The 8438-nt window shown below is 50.2% G+C and overlaps 1 long non-coding RNA gene across 1 annotated transcript; it reads left to right on the plus strand.

Moving 5' to 3' along the window:
• Positions 1–2666: 2666 nt before the first annotated feature.
• Gm20052 (predicted gene, 20052) lies at positions 2667–6818 on the plus strand. The gene is made up of 2 exons (NR_153822.1): positions 2667–2783; positions 5405–6818. It is a non-coding gene; the product is annotated as a predicted gene, 20052 (long non-coding RNA).
• The last annotated feature ends 1620 nt before the right edge of the window (positions 6819–8438 follow it).

Below are 8438 nucleotides of genomic sequence, written 5' to 3' on the forward strand. Positions count from 1 at the left end.
TCTGCCAGACTTGGCTCTTCTGTGAATCTGAGGTTCAGTAGTAGACATGGACAGTCCCCTAGATTTCTATTCCTAAAGCTACTTCAGGATTCATCCTATCTAGCCATCTCTTACATGGTACTGATAGAATTTATAAAGGAACCCACGGGCTGTCCCTCTGTAGCAGAGTTGACATGAGAGGGAGAGGTGAGTGACAGCTGGGCCAGTTTTAGGGACTGGCACTCCAGGTAGACATGACCTGGTCCTTCCCTTAACAGCAATTGCAAAAACAAAACAAAACAAAACAAAACAAAACAAAAAAACAAAAACCACCACCACCACCACCAACAAAACCCTATGGGTGGGTGGCACAGGCCACTTCCAAAATGACACCTCAAACCATGTGAAGCTGGAGGCAGGTTCCATGAGAACATGAGGACATGGCTTCTGGCCCTGACAGGGTGTGTTCAAATCCTACTCCCTCCAGAGTCCATCTCATCTCAGCAGCGGAATGACACAGAACCCGCACCCAATGCCAGTCCCTGGACTCTGGGGAGACATGCCCACCCTCACCGCCTAACTCCAGCCCTCCTTGCAGGGCCCTGGGCAATCTTTCCACTCTATCTCTCAAGGCTTCAGTATACCCATCTGCAAAATGGCCGTCTCAAAGACAGCTTGGCAGTAGGAGGCCTGTGAGAGCCAAAAGTGCAGTAGATGTAAGAATGAATGTAAGTAGCACCCAGCTCAGGCCACAGTAGGGCAGTCCTTTCCCTCAGGCACCTGAGACACAGTGAGTCTAGAGTGCCTCACTTTGGAGTGCCAGGGCCTCTCATCTGGATAAGTGAATTCAGGTCAAAGACAGTATTGGTGGCTGCACACCCTCCTTACCTAATCTGCTTCCTGCAACCTGGCACCTTGATTTCCTCTTTTCAGAGCTCTCACCATGCTGCTGCCTGTCTGCCTGCAGTGTTAACTAAGCTTACTTCTTCTAAGAATAAGCTTTTCCCTCAACAACCCAACTCCATGTCCCTCTGAACCTCCACCCTTTCAGTAAGGGCTTAGCAGGCAGCCTATCCTGAAGCAGATGTCTTGTCCTCAGTGCAACAGCCAGACAAACACCACTGGGAAGTTCGGACATCCCAAGCAGCCTGGCTTTGTTTTGACGGAGGTGAAACTCACAGAGCATAAAGCTCACCACTGCAGGGTGCTGCCAGTCAGCTCCACGCAGCCCTTGCAGAAGATGAACCTCCCAAGCAAGACAGCGACCAACCCGACCTACCGACCCGACTGCATTCATCAGATCCGTGGTACCTGCCTGTGGGAGGCCATCCCGATGGAGCCTCTTGAGGATTCTTGAGGTCCAACTCAGCCAACAACAGACTGTCTCAGAAAATGGTTCACATTAGTAAAAACTGACTCTTTCCCTAAAGCCCTCCTAGGGCTCCAGAGGATTTCTTGGTTTAGATTGGAACAGTGAGGAAGGCCTCTCATTGTCCAGGATTGGTTTGCTACAAAACACCCTAAAAGCACAGGGCATATTTGTACCAAAAATTCTTGACTGGCATGGTGGTATATGCCCACAGTCACCGGGAGGCAGAAGAAGGATTGTGAGTTTGACGCAGCATGGACTACCCTAGGAGAGCCTATCTCAAGATGCCATGAATGGATAAAATACATATTCCGATCAAAGGGCACGATGTGCAGAGGAATCTAGGTAAAGAGGCAGCATGAGTCCATCTTTGCAAAGTCGTAAACTGAGCAGTGACTAAACTGGGAATACTCAAAGAGACCTCACCAAACAAGAAAAAGACCCTGGGGAAGCAGAGAGGGTGCAAGAAAAGATGTATGAGATATGAGTGGGAACATGAGCTCATTGGTCAGCAGTCAAGGTGCCACTAAGTCGGGGCACGACCTTGGACTTGCCTGGTAGAAGCCACACTTACATAAACCAACCAGACACACTGTTACAAGAGTCCCTTGGAAAATGGTAGTCTCTCATGCACTGGGCGGGGAGGGTGTCAGCCCTTCTAAAGGGCTGTTGGTCTGCATAGAAAGAGTGGGGCACACCCTATGTCCCAGAGGTTCCATTGTGGGGTAGAGAGATGTGAGGGGTAGGACACAGATTCCTAAGTGACATGGATCCCCATGGGAGCAGGGGTTGGGGACATCATAATGCTCACTTCTTGCCCGGAAATACTAATGCTAAAGGGAGGGGCACAGGAAGCAAGGGAAGGAAGGGACTCTGACCATAGTAGGTACTCATAAAATACTAGTCACCAGCTCTTGCAAATGACAGCCACAGTAAAGACCAGGCATTTGCCTTCAGCGGCTCTGGGATTGCCTTCTATCCAGGTAGAGACTCTGGGATCCCGTGATCACAAGGTCATTTATTCGTTTACACTCTGTGACCGGTCAGCCTCTCTTCATGGTGTGCTGGGAGCTGTAGTTATTATCCCCAGACCCCGCTACAGAAAACGTAGCAGCCACTCCTGAGGTCAGAGTGGCCCTCAGCAGCGGCCGGTTCTTTCCGGCCCACCCCTCACCCCACCCCTCCGGTCTTTGGGGTCTGTGATTAGCCTGGGTATTGAATGACCCCTGGTCTTCTTCCCCCACCTCGCAAGGGTTAATCAGCCTTCCTGCAGAGCGGCTGGGCGGCTCGGAAGGAGGCAGCGAAGCGGCCTGGCGGCAGGCTGCTTTCATTACTTTGATGGGATACATGTGCTTGGCTTTATCTCCGGCCCTTTCTCCGTAATTCAGCGCTTGAACGTCTCAGCTGTCGGCCGATCTGCAGACAATTGCTTGGGGTAATACTATCCGGAAAAAGCTGATAAAACGCAGATGTGCCGAGGCCTCTGAAATTTGCGGTTTGCTAAGTGGTTCGAGCGATGCTTGCCTGCGGCCGGGGCGCTTCCCGGAGAGGCTGGGAACTGAGGGGTGGGAGGTGAATTCCCCCACCCCCCACCCCCACCCCCGAGTGAAAGGTTGAGTAGAGGAAGTGACTATAGAAATTTTTTTCTCTGTAATTAGGAAGATCAGCCAATAGAAAGTGGGAGGGAGATGGGACTGTGCTAAAAGACTAGGCAAACAGCTCGCCCTGGGGTCCCCTCCTACCCAGTCTAGTGGCTGGGGCATGTAGGAATAGGACATCCGGCTTCCCCTGTGTAGCCCGGAGGGCGTAGGGATGAGAATTCTCACAAGGAGCCGTGTATGGGCTGTGTGGCCTTGGGTAGCTCCTTTCCCTCTCTTACACGGTCAGTTACCTACCAGTTACCTATGGGGATTGGGGCATGCCAGCAGGTGGCCTGTGTACTGTAGTTGCCAGGTGTCTGTAAGCTTCCTTTTCTTCTCACTGGGAAGCGTAAGTAGCTCGCTGCCGTCGCCATATGAACAACACAGAGATTCCCTTTGAACGACAGGCAGGGGACCAGGTTGTGAGACTCCGAGATCTGGATTTCTGAAGTCAAAATTACTGTGCTTGAGAAATAGCCATCACTGGGTGCTTGGGAGTAGGGGTTAGAGTGGAGTCCCTCAGCCCTGTCCCGGAATACCCAGATCACCTGGCTCAGGTGATTAAACAGGTTCCTTGGTGGGAGTGGCCTGAGACCCTGCATGTGATGTCAGTGGTACAGGGATGGAGAGGAACTCCAGGCATCTGCTCCAGGGTAGGTAGATTTGTCCCCCCACCCCTTACACTTCTCAAGTCTAGGTGGCTTCTGTTGCCCAAAGAAGGCAGGCAATGTGGCTGGTGTCATCCAGCACATGAGGGCAGAGCCAGACCTCTCTCCACCAGACTCTCCGGTCATCACACTGTATAACTAACTGGCCCAATTTGCAGGTTCATGGGGAAGTGTCCCAAAGACAGTATACTTGACTTTGCCTGTTCCAAACTGTTTCTGTGACAAAGGACACAGCACAGGGAATGAGCATGAGGCTGTGCTGTCCTGGAGGCCATGGCTAAGGGTTCCCAGAACACAGAGTAGCCTGGCTTCACAGAGGCAAAGGGCCTCATTGGGGACAGTTCTGGATCAACAGTCACAGAAAGAGAGCCAAGGCAGAACTCCCAAGGTAAATGAGAAGGATGAACGCCACACTTCCTTTTGCATCGTGTTATTGAGAGTACCCATGTGAAGTGCATCATCCTTACCCATTTTTCAGATGAGGGGACTGAGGCTCAGATGGCATCCACTCCTGCCCAAAGTCGTCTTCTGATCAGATCAGAGCTGAGATTGACAACCAAGCTCCTCTGGAAGTATCTGATTCCAAAGCCTATACTTGGTGTCTGTCCCCCACTGCTTCTAGACAGACAAACAGGACCAGGGGTGGTGGGCAGATGCTGCAGGCTCTGTCAGGGTCTCTGAACTTTAGGACAGAACCTGAGGGCAGGGGCTGCCTTGAAAAGGCCGGTTGGTAATTAAAGGGCAGCGTGTGCAGTTCCCACCTCTCAGAGAAAGAGGGCGTCTGTCCCCCGCTGGGGTGTGGGCAGAGCTGGTAGCAATTTTCCCACAATGTGTAAATTAGTCAGTTTCCCAGTCTGTAAACCCGGCCTTTGAAGCGACCCTAATGAAGCACTCCATTAGGGTTTAATGATGGCTGCCTCCAGCAGGACTCAGCCCAGGCCTTTTGATGTCTGGGGGCCACGGGTTGGAGGCTCAACTTATCTAACTGCCCCGGCAGGCTTAGAAAAAAAAAAAAAAGTCAAAAAGCCCCCTTAGAGAAGTTGAAAATTTTTTAATGAAAAAAGTTAGCCCTGGTCTGACTGATGGTGGCACTTCAAAGCCTGTGCAAACTAAATTGCTGTGGACTGCTTAATTCAAAAGTGTTCCCTCGCGGGTGACAGCCCAGCAGTGACAAAATACAATTGGCAACAGGAGCCGGCAAGATCAAAGGCTGCCTATTGTAATGGCTTTGTTGCGTGAAGAATGGTGCATTGTCGGGACTTTTGAAGCCTTTTTCTTTTCTTTTCTTTCCCCTATTTTTTTTCTTGGCTCCAGCGCCATCCTGGGAGCCCCCCTACCCCCCTCAGAATCTATGTGTATAAATACATGTAATTACACCCTTCTGATAAGGCACTTCTGTTGGCAGAGGAGGCGGCAGACTGCCCGAGGTTCTGGAGGTCTGTGGCGCTAGGGAACATTGGTTAGCGTCTAAAAATCATGCCTGTGTTTTTGTTAAAAAAGGCCCTGTGAGTCACCCCGAGGGTGAATTTAAGCTAATATCCACTCATCATCTTCAGGGCTATTTTAGGATTTTCTTCAGATTAAAACAGCTCTGTCTAGAGCCTCCCTCGTGGGAGGAGGAGAAGATGCCAGGGTCCTGGTCCCCTTGGTTCTCCCAGCCTCTGTTTCCCCAGGCATAGCCTAGAGGTTCATTTACTAACTCCACATGAGTTTATTGAATCTGTGACTTGAAAAATGTTTCTCTGTAGGGTCACCAAGGACTGAGATGATTCAGAATGTGGAAGCTCACTGCCTCCCTTGGCTTCTTCGCCGCCCCTCCCCCTCTCTAGGCCTGCTTCCAGTCTGTAGTTCACCTGCTTCCAAAACCTCGACCTTCATCACGAACACAGATCCAAGCTGAGGTACTCAAGAGTCACACCTGAGACCCCAAGACAGGTGGAAGGACGTTGGACCCCAGGACCTAGGACTGTGCAATCAATGCTCCCACCCCACAGCAGACCCTCACTCCCAGTCCTTTGGCTCCCAGGACCCATTTTCTTCTCCAGGAAGCTCATGGCCTCTATCTTGCCAGGTCTCCTGGAGTTTCCCAGCTGGACAGAAAGTTCAGATGAGAGGGGACCAAAAGCCTTTACATACAACCAGCATTGCAGAAGCCTCTGGAATCTTCTCCTGCCATGTTCTTAGCCATCAGAAGCAGCTAGGGCATTTGTGAGCTGGGTTGAGGCTGGGACAACAGGGGACCTGGGGACTGTTAAGAAGCAAGAACATGTCTGCTTCTTTTATGACCTTCAATATTAGCCACCAGGAAGTTGCCCCATGAAGCCCACGACCTCGTATCACTAACTCGGCTTGAATTGATTAAGGAGACTGGGATGAGAATAATTAGAGACCTTTCTGTTGATGACATCTCGTCTCCTGGTGGTGGAATTTGCTTCTGCATCCTCTGGCATCCCCTTAGGTCCCCACAGATACTACTAGCAGGTTCTGTCTTCCCAAAGCACCTCGGTTCTATGGCAGGACAGGGTTAGTGAGCCCTCTGATTGTGGTACATGGCCTCAGGGCTAAAGGGAGGACAGGGAGAAAGCTTCTGTTTGCATCTGCCTTGTCTTGCATCCTTATTTTCTTCTCAATTTCTGTGCTCTCTGTCCTTTTGTTTTTAAACCTCATTGACACCAGGAATGCTAATTTTCCAAACATTATAAGCAAACATTCAGGGGGTAGGGAGCACCACATTAAAACTTCCACGCCAAAGGCTTAAGTTTCCATCTTAAGTTTCTAAGCATGCTATCCCAGTGTCTATGTGAAGTCCCCAGTGTCTCCCATGATTCTCCTGCTAATCATGATGGGGACCCAGCACTCAGCAAGGTCCCACCCTCTCTCCATAATCATACACAAGTATGCGCAAACCCAGCTGAGCAATTATGAATAATTAAATCAATTAGAGACAGTCTAGCAGGAGGGATTATGGTCGTTCGGGTGTGGGCCTCTGTAATATTTTAACAGTAAATGCATGGGCCCCAGAGAGGCCTGGCAGGGAGACAGGAACAAAAGCATGTCCAAATGCCAAGCCATGTTGCTGGGTGACCCTCCCTGGCTGTATCGCCGCCTGCCCAGGGAAGACAATGCTAATGAAATGCCAATAAAATATTTTGAAGGAAAGTATGAAGGCTTCAAAATGAGTTAATTAAAAGCGGATCAAACACAAGGCTCCAAAAGTATGTGCAGTAAATTTTGGGCTTGAAATTTGACAGAGGGAAAGTTTTGGTTTGGTTTGGTTTTGTCCCCAGCACTAGGCAGAACTTTAAAGTGGCAGAGCTGGGCCTCTGGATTGCTGTCTTCCAAACATCAGCTTCTGCCAGTTTCCACACCCAGTAGTGATGCTCAGGGGTGCTCCGAACCCCATCTGCTGCCTTTCATGGTGGCTGAGACCAGCTAGGGCCTCTCTCCAAGGCTGGGTCAGGATGAGGCCAATTAGAAGTCGCTTCAAACATGGCATGGACGGGGGGGGGAGGGGGGGGTGTTCCCAGGAGCAGCTGTGCGCCAAGGCATTTGTAGAGCAAAATCTTGACTCTATTTACACTCACTCGGCCGACCATCAGCACGCAGTGATGCCCAACGATGACAGCCTGCAGAATTAGCACTGTGGTGGCTTGGCTTCCTGAAAAGGACCGGCTGGGCAGTCTTTTCACCATGCTAGAATGCACCTTACAGCCATCTGGGAAGCAGCAGTGAAGCCACAGCTATGGACTTTCCAGCTTCCCTCTTCCGAGTGGCCTGGAAATAAATCGGGACCTCTCAGGCTCACTGTGAGCCAGGTAAGAGGACTGAAGGACAAGGATGGCTTCGATGATATCAATTATTCCCCGTGGAGGGCTGCCACACATGGAGAAGCTAAGGGTCTTGCTATGATTTTGCAGGCCGTTGGAAGGTTAGACCCAAGGCCCTGTGCAAACATGCTTTCCCCCAAGTCCCCATGATCTCCTGGTGAATTTGGCTAGCTTTCGTCCAGCAGAAAGATTTGAAGCAAATGTTCCAGTAACAGGTAACAACTATTCCTGTCAAATGACCCTGACCAGGTCCCTGACCAGGACACAGATGCTATTGGAAGAAAGGACAGGAATACTAAGGTGTCTGGTAGGCAGAATTCAGTCTGGCCCACAGAAAGGTGCAAAAAAGTCTTCCTTCAAAAAAAAAAAAAAAAGAAGAAGAAGAAGTCTTCCTTCTAGGCCAGAGGTTCTCAAGCTATGGGTTGCAACTCCTTTGGGCTTGCATATCAACTATATTAATGATTCATAACAGTAGCAAAAATTAATTATGAAGTAGTGATGAAATAATTGTATAGTTGAGGTCACCACAACACGAAGAACTGTATTAAAGGATCGAGGCACTAGAAAGGTTTGAGAATCACTGTCATCAGGGTACTTAGAGTTGGCCTTGGATGCTAAGATGTCCTGCTAAGATGGCTGTGTCTGTTGCTGTTGTGTTATGTGCCATCATGGAGAACTGGTGCTACTGATCGTGGTGTGAAGATTCCCCCATGGAGCGTTGCCACACATGGAGAACCTCAGGGTCTTGCTATGATTTTGCAGGCTATTTGAAGGTCAGACCCAGGGCTTTTTCCCAAGTCCCTACCATCTCCTGGTGAATTTGATGTCCTGTCTTGACACTCATACATTATAAACTCTCACAAGTCACTGATTTGCCAGGGGTCCAGGCAAGCAAGCACCCAAGAGCCCAGTCCCCTCAGCCACAAAGGGACACTCCTGTGCAGTGAGAGAGCCT

Source organism: Mus musculus, chromosome 5 (assembly GCF_000001635.26).
Source record: "Mus musculus strain C57BL/6J chromosome 5, GRCm38.p6 C57BL/6J".
In the NCBI taxonomy this organism is placed as follows: Eukaryota; Metazoa; Chordata; class Mammalia; order Rodentia; family Muridae; genus Mus; species Mus musculus.